We start from the raw sequence: 12,136 nt of genomic DNA on the forward strand, positions 1-12,136 counted from the left end.
ATTGCGGTGTATTGTCTACGCGAAATCGTAAGTGAAAGTGGCCCAAGCTTTCCAAGTAAAAACACTTAGTAAGCGGTTAGGTACTTTAGTATTTATTTTGAGTCCGAGGACTTCAAGACCGACAGTATCGCAACCGGGGATTTTCCAACAATTCTACGCGTACCAAAAGTGGATGTTTCTCAGGGGACATTTTTTCCGGGGACATTTTTACCAGGGGACATTTCTTCCGGGAACATTTCTTCCGGCTCCCGAATTATTTTGGGGTAGGTACGTTTGAACCACGTAGCTTGTTGCGCTTCCTCTTGGCAATGCAACTATGTGTTCGTAGACTTATGATTATCAATACCAGATTTCATCAGGTGTCACTGCTACTAAGGAGCATTGTTTCATTGCCTGGAGAAAGGCATAGAGCAGCCGATGAGGTGCAAAGAGAAAACTTTACTAAAAGGTTACTCAATGGCATTTCCTTCCTTAAGCATATTTAGACTGCTAATTTTGTTTTCCACTTTTCTCAAGCATAACAGCCTTGACATTGCAGTCTTCCAGCAAGGCATGAGTGGCTCTACCCCCCCCCCCGTTATTACTACAGCTCTGGGTGTAATTTGTAAAATAAGCCGTAACTCAGGCTGCTGATTTCTCACTCAGCACACCTTCCCTCTCACAGTTTCCTTGGAAGACAAGAAAAACGAAGGCTGACCTACCTTGCAATCAAGCATTTTCCTGGTTGTGAACATGGCTGTCCCTACAAACACATGTTGTCAGCGCATTCGTGCTACTTCAACATGGAGAAATGGTTTCAGAATAGAACTCTGATATCTTGAAAAAATTTTGAGTATCACCTGGAGTTGAATTTTGATATAGTAAAACATACCCTATGATGATACATTTTGTCTGTGGTGATACACAGTAAAGTTTTTTGCACTTTTTTGGTGTAAATGGCTTGTCCCATGGCGCACACCTTTTTGGTCTTGCCTCTACACTCAAATGATGGGTGTTTTCTAATGCACCCTTTAGTTAAGTGTATTCCTAATAGAACACTCTTATAATGGGTGTTTAAAAACAAAAACACCCTTAAAATGGGAGTATTCTATTGAGAACACCTTTTATGATGGAATTATTTGCTAGCGAATATTCCCTCGCAAATAGTGTAATAGGAGCTTCCGCGGCAGCATACCGACACCACTGGCCGAGACATAGAGTTCGACGTTCTTGCTTCTATGGCAAGCAGCACCGCGAACGCGGTAGACTTCCAGCCGTGGTTCCATCGTAGAACCTAAACCGGAGTGCAATGCGGCAATGCGTCGCAGGCACGCCTCGTTAGCTTGTTAACACTGTGGGACCAAAGTGAGTGCAAGCCATAAAGAGACCTGGGGCACCCTCAGTAGCCTATATTGGCGTGTCGGATGTATCATATACTGAAATAAAATTTGTTGGGGCACGTTCGTTACATGTGGTGGGGCGGGAAACGTTTGTAACGGTGGCGGGAGTATGTTTTTGCAATTAACACCCACGCTTGCAACGAGTCAAAGGTATAAGCTAAATTTCTAACATCCCTCCCTGTCAAATACTGTGTTTTTAACTCAGGTTATTGTCTATAATGTGATTACTTGCTGAGCGGAGCTGTGAAACCAGCATAATTTTTCTCTCACGAAATAAAACACCATTTTTAACACCATACTCCCAATTCAAATGGGTGTAAAAAAGGTGCATTCGACGGAAAACAACTGTTTCAACACCCCACTTTACACTCTTAATGATCCACATTGGATAAGACGTGGTGTATGTCGATATTACACCTTTAGTAATGCACTTTTTGCACTCTTTGTGGAATAGAAAGGGGTGTTTTTATAAGAATACACCTTGTTTGAGCAAATAAAGGTGTAAAATGATTTACTGTGTAGTGTAACAAAGCCAAAGTAGGCTGTAGGAGCAATAATAAAAAATAAAAGGCAGTAGTCTCTTGTACTCAAACTACCAGCGAAGTATCTATGAACCTCCATATAATTCGTGGCGTTATGGCGTAGCGTTTAACGTATTTCTTTAACCGCCTTCGCTACCTTTTTAGATTTACCTTAGATTTAGATTTACGCGACGCTTTCCGCCTGGCTGTAGCACAAACAGCACGGTGCAAGCCAAGGGAGATATATATATATATAGATACTCATGGAACGATGCGACAGCACCAGAGGACGCGTGTTTCGCCGTATCTGCGGCTCGTCAGCTCTGGGTAGCTGCGCATCGTTCAGAATTGGCAAACCAGGGGTCACTCAGCGAGCGATCTACACCTGGGAGGGTGACTGAGCACTCCTCAATGCCACAGTGCAAGCCAGTGGATTATAATGCAGGAAAAAAAGCCATTAAAGAAACAAGTAGATGACACTAGACGTGTTGAAAATGGCTTTTTTCCCTGCATTTTTTCCTGCATTATATATATACAGTCGACCCCCGTTTATCCGGACGGTGCCGTTCCCGCCGAAATCGTCCGGATACCGGGGCATCCGGATAAATGAAACGATCGAATAGAAGCGTCCTACAGAGCAATGTTTAATTAAAACACAGAAATCTCGTCAATGACAGCTGTTACATAGTAGAGTAGGCACTCGATTCCTGCAAACTTTTGCTAATTGCATAGAGTTGAGCCACGCTGTTGCGCTGCTTAAAGAATGTCGGAGCCTTGTTTCTCACCGGCGTCATCGGCACCATCTTGCTGCACATCATCGGAGGCAACAGCAGCAATCACACCGTCATCAGTCATAGCTGCACACGCGTCGTCATCCTTATCAACGTCAACGTAGTCAGAAACCGCAGCATCATCTACGGCAGTCGCAGTGAGCCTCTGCATCAGGGATCGCAGCTCAGCTAGGGGAATGTCTTCGTCGGCCAACGGGCCGTAAGCAGCAGGACCTCGGGTTAGAGTTTTCCCCTCTAGAACCGGACAGTTGCTCGAGATATTTCCAAATGACTCGACTGGTCAACGTGACCCAACGCACACAAATAGAAAAGGGGGTAATCGTGCACGGTTGCCTCCCCTACGGAGGAATGTAGGTCCCTGACGTGTGACGGGAACAACCCCAACACAGCGAAAAGGGTGACGAAGTGGGGTCAGCGTCTCCTCTTACTCACGGTAGTCCGGATATTTGAAGCTGAATTACAAGAATTTTCGACTTTCGTTCCCTGGAATTCTTGTCCGAGTCCGGAAGCTGAAGTCAACGTTGCGGCGGAAGCTCCGCCTTCGTCAGGACTGGTCCTGACGAAGGCGGAGCTTCCGCCGCAACGTTGACTTCCCCCTTAACTTTCCACTAGTAAATAAATAACTCCCCCTTTTTCTACTTCCTACATCTTCGTTGTCTGCCTCATATTTTGTTAGTACCTATTTAATTTCGCGGTCGCCCGAACCCCTTTCTTCAAGACCAACCTCCCAGTTTCGCGTCTCTTCAATCAACCTGAGCGGTCAATTGCTGATGTATCAATTTTTATTCTTGAGTCTGGATTTCAGTCCGACCGAGCAAGGGAACAACGCAAGTCGTTTCTGATTTATAAGTTTAAATCTCTGAAAAATGAAGATCCAGGCATCCTGTCTACTGTTCGTAGCATCAATACCATATACAAAAAGCAATGACCCCTCTCCTCAATTGTACAGTTCACAACAAAGCCGGCCTTTCCATTGTACCTTGGAACGCGAACCATCTCTACATAATACCCCAGATTATGTCAACCGCAGGACAAGGACCCTGCACTTGACCTTCCCGGAAATTTCCATAACTCTGTACGACAATCGCCAGGTGGCGAGCTCATACTCAACTGCGACGTCGTTCAAGAAACCTACCTAAGCCATAGCACCAAGTAATTTTCCTTTATCCTGAAGGAGGAGTCTCCTTCGAAACGTCGATCATCTGTATTTTTGTAACTTTTTAAATCTAAGAGCTAATTATTTCTGTAAACTAATGTATTAAACTGCTGTTTTACTTCTTTTCATGTAACTTCCGTCCGGGTCATTATTTTATATTAACTCGCGGCTTTCAGACACTTTCTCTTTGCATTTTATTTTCTACGATGGCCCATGGCGGATGGATACCCGCATGAGGAAGTATCCTTCTTATTCACCTACTGTAGCTGTTCTGGGTAATTCCCAAACTAAATACCTGCACCGCCATTTTCAGCCCGGTTCACGTCAGCTACCGGTAATGTTCCTCAGAAGGAGTGGGGGGCGGATCAGCGACTTCGAGGAGGCTGCGTTCGTGTAGTTGTGCTACGTTGCGGAACGAACGACATGCCCTACATGGACCCCGACATCGCGATCAGGGAGTACGACAAACTCATCCAACACCTCAGGGCCCGAGGTATGTACAGTCTTGTTATCCCTGATCCTGTAACAGGCGCCGCCTTTTTGTTGACAGACGAATGGAGTATCAATGCAGTCCTCGAGTTTGCCTTCAACAAGCGGTTGGTGTACCTGTGTCGGCGCTCTGCACGCCTGTACTACCTGGATCATGGCTTTCATCGCCAGCCCCCCACACGTGTCCTCGCTGCAGATGGGTTACATCCAAGCTACGAGGGGGTCCGACAGATCTGCGGCCGCACCCGAAGCGTCCTGCCACGGCTGCTTGGGCGAGCCCCTCGCCGCCGAGCCAACGAACCTGTAGTAACGGACCCATGCTGGCCGACCTTCCAGGAAGCTGCAGCCCTAGGACAAAGACGACGACCCCGACAGCCTGCAGGCCGACGAGATTGACTAGCCGCCGGTGAATCTGTATCGGTGAATCCTCTGCATGGCGCTTCCCCTAGTACGTTCTATAAATTGCTAAATATGCCGGACAAATCAATCCGTTATAGATCCCACAAAGAGACTCTTAACTTACTATCGCCAACAAAACAAAATTCCAAAAGGCCTCGCAATTAGCATACGCTCGTTGCTTCCTCAAAGCGAGTAGCACGAAGAACATTGGCAAATCGTGTTAAACGAGACATCTAATTCGCTGGTAGAGGTTTTAATCGCGCATTGCGAGGAAACTATTTCCAAGTTAGATACTGAAATTCAAATCATTAGCCCCAAGCTCACTTATCATGTCAACACCAGCTGGAACTAGAGCAGTTCATAAAAACAAAGAAACATCAGTTGGCCTTCAAAAAAATTGTCAGAAATTCAAGAAAATGTAGAGAGACCAGATCCAAAATACTATTATTCAGTCGGAGATCCTCTCTGAACATACTTATGACAGCCAGTCCAGACCCCCACACAATGGAGCATATCAAAACTGTACTACCTGTATCCCTCATAACATGCCTGAGCCACCTAATCTTCATCCTACGACTGAAGATCTCCTTGAGAAACAGCGGAACACAGAAACCAGCCCGAATGCGACCGACCGCAACATTAAAAGTAACATTGTCAACTCTTCATCTTCTAGATTAACTGAATCGGAAATGTCACTTTTAGAGCGCGGTCTGTCATTCTGCCCAGATACTAATAAAATCAGTGAATATCAACCATGTTGATCTCGATCACTTCGCCAGGCGCATGCGTCTTAAAGAATACTACCACGACGAACCTACAAAAAAAACCCGACCCTTTCGCCCCAAAATCAGAATTCACCCCCGATAGTAACCGCGACAAAGCTCTAGACGTCTATATCAAAGCAGTGCAGAAGGCCTACCAAAATTCGAAAGCCAAAAAACCAAAATCAAACCTTACTAAGGCTTACACAGCTTAGCAGAACTAGCAAACCGTGACGACCTGGTCATAAAGAGAGCGGGCAAGGGGGGGTGCAATAGTTGTTGTGGACATGGTGGACTATGTCAGTGAAGGCAATCGCCAATTAACTTGCGATAAATTTTACAGAAAACTGGAGGATGATCCTGCCCCACACACAGTTGTAAAAATAACTATTAATTTAAGGCACTGAAGAGCCTAAAAGTCCGGTGTGAAACCAATGTAAACCTATTGGGATACCCTATGCCTAGAGATCCCAAACCCGGTAGGTTCTACATGCTCCCCAAAATTCACAAAGCAGGTAATCCTGGAAGACCCATTGTATCCTGCAATGGTACCGCGACCAAAAATATGTCTTGTATTGCTGACAATCTCCTTAATCTTAAATCCTTAAATCTCCCCCGTAAATTGCCCTAATACATCAGGGATACTAACGATTTTCTTGACGCCATCCAAGATATCATACTCCTGGTATACTCCTCGTGTTTCCTTGTAACCTTAGATGTTACTTCTCTGTACACTAACATCCCTCAACCTGACAGAACTGAAGCTGCTAAGAACGCATATTTGCGCTATTCGGAAAGAGACTATGATGTATGTGTTTTATCGGAGCTTTTAGAACTAATACTTACCAACAACAATTTCGAACGTTACATCCAAATTAATGGCACTCCAATGGGAACAAAGATGGTCCCAAACTATGCAAACATCTTTATGGAATCCCCAGAAAAAACATTCCTGGTTAAGAGTGAACAACAGGCACTCCTTTTCAAATGTTTTCTAGACGACATATTCATGATCTGGCCTCACTCTGAAGATGACCTATTGGAGTTCATCAATAGCTTCAACTCTGTACACCAAAGCATTAAATTCACTCATACCTACTCCAGGACATCTGTCAACTTTTTAGATGTATAGGTGAACATTGAAAACGGGCAAATTACAACCGACCTATTCCGCAAACCCACGGACCCTTCAATACCATTCAAACCCTTCAAAACCCCAATACCCTTCAATACCCTTCATTTCCCTTCATTTCGGAGTTGCCACCCCCGACATACGAAGCTTGCGATACCATACAGTCAAGTACTTCGACGCCGCAGAATTTGTTCAGATGATTGTACGTTGGACGAGCACCTTAGGCAGCTTGAGATTACCCTGGCCAGGCGAAATTATTCGCCCAAATTAGTACAAGACGCGCGTTCCCGAGCAAAGCAAACCAATCGCCAATCCCTTCGTACCAGGGGAACCAAACCGTGGCCGGAAAATTTAATAAATATCGCTGCCTCGTTTTATGACAACATTCCCAACATTATTGCCATTCTAAAACGCCATCACTCCATACTCTCACAATCCCAACGCATGCAGTCAATATTCCCTGATCCACCAGGCGTCACCTACCGCCGTGGTTGTAATTTGCAAGACAGGCTAGTAAGAGCTAAGATCAACAAGCCAAAAGATGAAGGTGTAGGATGCCACCCCTGCAACGGAAGGAGGTGTCAGATCTGCAAATTAATGCAAACATGCCAAACAGTTCAAAGTACCAATTCACACTTTAGGACAAATGTACTTGGCAACTTGGATTGCAATTCTTTCAATATCATCTACCTCCTTCAATGTAACACTTGCAATTCGCAATATATCGGCCAGACAAAAGCTTCATTCAGAATTCGGTTCAACAACCACAGGTCTGATGTAACCACGACCATCTCGATAATACACGACCACAACACTCGCCCGTTCGCCTATGAGACTTCCGCCCGCGGCTCGAGGAGCAGAAGTACCGGATTTACGCGCGGAGCGCCCGTCAGGGGCGACACTTGCGGTACCCAGAAGAGCGCCTGTCGTAGCTCAGCTGTGTGCAGTATGAGTGGTCCTTGTGGTTAATTCTTCTTCTCAATTATTCTTGTGTATTGTCGCAGGTTCTCTGTGCATGTAGAGCTAAGAGTTACGAAGCTAAATACTCAGAAATGGGTTGTGCTGTGAAGTGTAAGGTGGCATGTAAAACTGTGGAACTCGCGCGCTATGTGCCGTACATCGCACAAACTTGGCAGGAGCACCTTGTGTGTTGGGTCGGTTATCATGCCTTTGTGATTGTCAGACGCAAGCGCGTTCAGAGTTTACGTTTCGCGTGAGAGGCGTTCCGTGTTAACATACAGGGCAGTTACAGAGAATGGGTGAATGCGACCGCAAGAAGAAACTGTTCCTGGCAAAGGGATGACTGACACCAGTTACGACGTCCAAAAGAATTTGTTGTATGAGCAAGCACTTCAGTTTTGACCAGCGGCATGGCCGAGTGGGCTAAGGCGTCCGCTCGTTGATGGTAACCAAGGTCGTGCTGTAGACTGGGAGGTGGTGGGTTCGAATCCTACCGCCGGCCTGTCTGAGGTTTTCCCTGGGTTTTCCGAAGACTTTCCAGACGAATGTCGGCACAGTTCCCCCTGAAGTCGACCCCGGACACATACTAATCCCCCTGTCCCCCACTCCTTCCTGCTGTCCTCTCTGTCCACATCTGTACGCCGCTCATAGCCACAGTTGCTTCGCGGTGCCAACACGCAATCAAAAAAAAAAAACTTCAGTTTTGAATCAGCAGTTGCTTGTTTTGTTTTCCTACTTATTGGTCCCTTTTTATTTTACTTGTACACTACTTTTCCTTTGCTTTTTTTTCTTTTGCAGTCTGCCATTACAATGCTCTGCTAACCTTTATTATGCTGTTCGGATAGAAGCCACTTTGAGAACTTTTCTTGATGCTGGCCTTTCTGCGACGCTACCTTGTGGTGCCTTTTTTGTGCTCCTTTTGCACTCCTGGGAGATGCAACGCCGCGTAAACTTCATGATCACTAAACGTAGGTACCGTAGCCACGGTGCCACGTCTGAGAACTTCACGCTTTGCGCCGATGCTAAAGTCATCGGCCTTAAAATGCCGAGAACACGCTGTCGAGTAGTCTGTCGGAGGCAGGGATTGGCAGTATTTAAATACATTGTAATTAAAGTACTATTTAAAATATAAATACAGAGTGGGAAAAACGTATTTATATTCGTAAGTATATAATACACGTATCGCAATGAAGTTACTTGTGTCAGGACCCCGCGATATATTTCGAGCCACATCTCCGGCAAAGTAGCATATTAGCGGAACTCGTGGAAGGAAATACTTCGGTCCGGCACTGCTTTCTTCGGCTTGCAAAGCGGGACGGTGCAGTACACCATCACGTCTCACGCCTGACAAACCATGCACCGGAGACATACACTGCCCACCGCGTGAAAATCAGCCAAAACAAAACGCGAATGACAGCAGCGACGGCCACAGCATAGCATGCGTCGTCTGCCGAAGGCCGCATATTCAGCGCCACAAACGTGCGGCGGCTGCTTGGCGAAACTAAATCAGCGGCGCTGGGGCTAGGTGCGAGTGTTATGGTCGTGTATTAAAGAGATGGGCGGGGATGTAACTAAGAAGCCCAACCTCCCAGTTTTGCGTCACTTCAATCACCTGAACACTCAATTGCCGATGTATCAGTTTTTATTCTTGAGTCTGGATTTTAGTCCGACCGATCAAGGGAAAAACGAGAGTCATTTCTGATTTATAAGTTTAAATCTCTGATTAATCCACGCATCCTCTCTACTGTTCGTAGCATCAATACCATATAGAAAAAGCAATTACCCCTCTCCTCAACTGTACAGTTCACTTCGTGTTACTTTCCTTTTTTTTTTTTTTCAGATTAGAACAAAGCCAGCCTTTCGATTATACCTTGGAAGGCGAACCATCTCTACACAATACCCCAGATTATGTCAATCACAGGACAAGGACCCTGCACGTGACCTTCCCGGATATTTCCATAACTCTCTACGACAATCGCCAGGTGGCGAGCTCATACTCAACTGTGACGTCATTCAAGAAGCCTACATAAAGCCTACATAAGCCATAGCACGAAGTCATTTTCCTTTATCCTGAAGACGGAGCTTCCTCCGAAACGTCGATCATCTGTATTTTTAGCTAACTAATGCATTAAACTACTAACTGTTTTACTTCCTTTCATGTAACTTCCGTCTGCGGCTCACTTATTCATTATGATATCTATACAGGGTGTCCCAGAAAACGTGTCATTGAATTATAATTTAAAAAAAAACTGGAGTGATGCGGTCAACGGCATTTGTTCTTACTAGGTTTTTGCCACCTCCTGATGTGAACGTCGTGTGAAGTTTAATTATGTAAATTTTTGCGAATTGAAGTCAGTCACTTTTTCACCCTACGAATGTGAAGAGCCTGTCTAGTTTACTGAAATTAATGATAATTAACAGGGATATTCAGGAGCTATCCTATCGGAAAAAATAGCCGGACATCGTGCTCTACGGAGGTCGCACAGGATAGCGCGCGATGTCAGTCCGACGAAAGGAGGATGGAAACCCAGCCCACCCCAGCATCGCAGAAAGCGATAACACAGGCATGGCTTATCACGTTGTACTCTCGCTTTCCCTCTACCAATTTCAGGAACTGTTACTTTTTCTGCTATCACTCTGGGTGCGCTTTTTATTCAACCCGAGTAACTTGCGAGTTTGGTGTGACGTAGCATCACGTGACCTTGGAGTAGCCACCCTTCGCCGGGAATTTTCGAACGGTCGGAGTCATTCTGCGCTCAGGATGGCAGACATTGAAGTTTCGATTTGCGCCAAATTGTAATGTGTATTCAGAAAGAGGAATGGGGAGAACAATATGTTTCTGTTTTCTCTGAAATTCGAGATGAAATCGGGTGCAATTAGCACATAGGTGGTGTTACTTGCTGCTGCTACTCTTGTTACTTGCTTAGGTGATTGTTACTTGCTGTGCGACAAGCAATCATCAGTGAAAGTTGCATGCACCTGGTGGTCAACCCTGGGTGTAGTTCGTTAGCGGGACCACTGGGTTTTAGAAATTAGTGAAAGCGTTTGAAAGCTAAATACCACATATGCAAGTGAAAGGGGGTCATATACGGAAACTAAAAATATAAGAATAATAAAATTGTGCGTGTAGAACCTTTTTATATGCTTTAGAATAACACAACCTGAAGCACTTCTACGGCAGGACAACCTGCATAAAAAATGCAAACACCCAATATGAACTAATCTATTAATAAACTAACCGACATGCTGTGCCAGCGCGTCCACCCTGCTAAGCATAAAGGTTGTTAAAATGTGGCTTTCATTCTCTAAAACAACTTCGACTGATATCGAAGACAATATCAACAATATCCGCTTTTTAAGCACGGAATGCCATCTTACCATGCAATCGAGCATTATCTATGGGTGCGTTTTTTTACTCTAGCCGGGTAATCCCCGGGTTACACAACACGTGACCCGAGTGAGATGTCACGTGACCTGTGGGTAGGTAGCCCCGTTTAGAAATTTTCGCCCATTACGAGTTACGCCCGTCTCAGCGAACATGGCGGCAGAGGCAGACGACGTTTTTGACGAGGACATGATTGTAGAAGTTGCGGCACTTGTGCTGCTTGACGCATTTGACGTCGGGGAAGATGATGACGAAGGAAGAAAAAAGCATGCATCCAACGAAGCAACAGTCGTGCTAAAGCCACCGAAATATGCTCGGAATCCGAAAGTTAAAAGATGCGGGACTCTCACTTGACGTCGTGTGACGTCATAACCCTCTGCTACCCACCTGCTGAGCAGGGTCAGTGAGAGTAGGTACACGGAGTAACCCTCGAGCGACGAGAGTTGAATTTTCGCCGGTAGGTTATGATGTCACTTCCGTCACCCTCGATTTTTTTTCGCCCAGTAAGTGTTACCCCCGAGTTACCCGGGTAGAATAAAAAAACGCACCCTTGGTTAGTTTATTATCCGATTAGTTCAAGTTGGGTGTTTTTATATTTTATCCAGGTTAGTCAGGGTTCGCTGTTGGCAATTTCTCTGGCGTGACTGCATTTTCGGCGGCTTATTTTCAATCGGAGGACCACAAAACATTTACGTCCACCAGTTTAACAGAGATATCGACCACTGACCACTTCTACGGCCACTTCTAGCGGACCAGGAAACATTCATATAATTATTGCAGAATTGTTAACAGTGAATGAAGGTCATAGGGTTGTGTGAAGCACATAAAAATTAACTTGTATCGCCGCTTTCTTCAACGCAATCCGCCATGTGGGTTTAGGAGGCAAAAACACATCGGCAAAAAAAAACACACAAAAAAAAAAAAAACGTGTCCTGACCTAACCTGGGCTAACCTCACCGAGGTGCGTTAACCTAACCTAGCTTGAGGCTTCCTACATTTCACAGGATGGCAACTTCCGAATGCGTTAGGCCCAGCAAGGCCGCTGTTGTCCTGCTCTAAAAGTGCCTGAGGTTGCGTTATTCAAACGCATATAAAAAAGGTTCTAGACCACACTATTTTATTACCTTTATATTTTTAGTTTCCGTATATGATCCTCTTTTACT

The 12,136-nt window shown here is 45.3% G+C and overlaps 1 long non-coding RNA gene across 2 annotated transcripts in view; it reads left to right on the forward strand.

Annotated features, from left to right (window-relative positions):
* Window positions 1-9,619, forward strand: part of LOC135399927 (uncharacterized) — a 79,854-nt gene extending 70,235 nt beyond the window's left edge. For both annotated transcript variants that reach the window (XR_010424457.1, XR_010424456.1), the window contains exons 2-4: window positions 4,161-4,340; window positions 4,398-4,784; window positions 9,429-9,619. This is a non-coding gene — a long non-coding RNA (uncharacterized LOC135399927). The remainder of the gene's footprint in view (window positions 1-4,160; window positions 4,341-4,397; window positions 4,785-9,428) is intronic.
* The last annotated feature ends 2,517 nt before the right edge of the window (window positions 9,620-12,136 follow it).

The sequence above is a fragment of the Ornithodoros turicata genome, chromosome 1 (genome assembly GCF_037126465.1).
Source record: "Ornithodoros turicata isolate Travis chromosome 1, ASM3712646v1, whole genome shotgun sequence".
NCBI lineage: Eukaryota > Metazoa > Arthropoda > Arachnida > Ixodida > Argasidae > Ornithodoros > Ornithodoros turicata.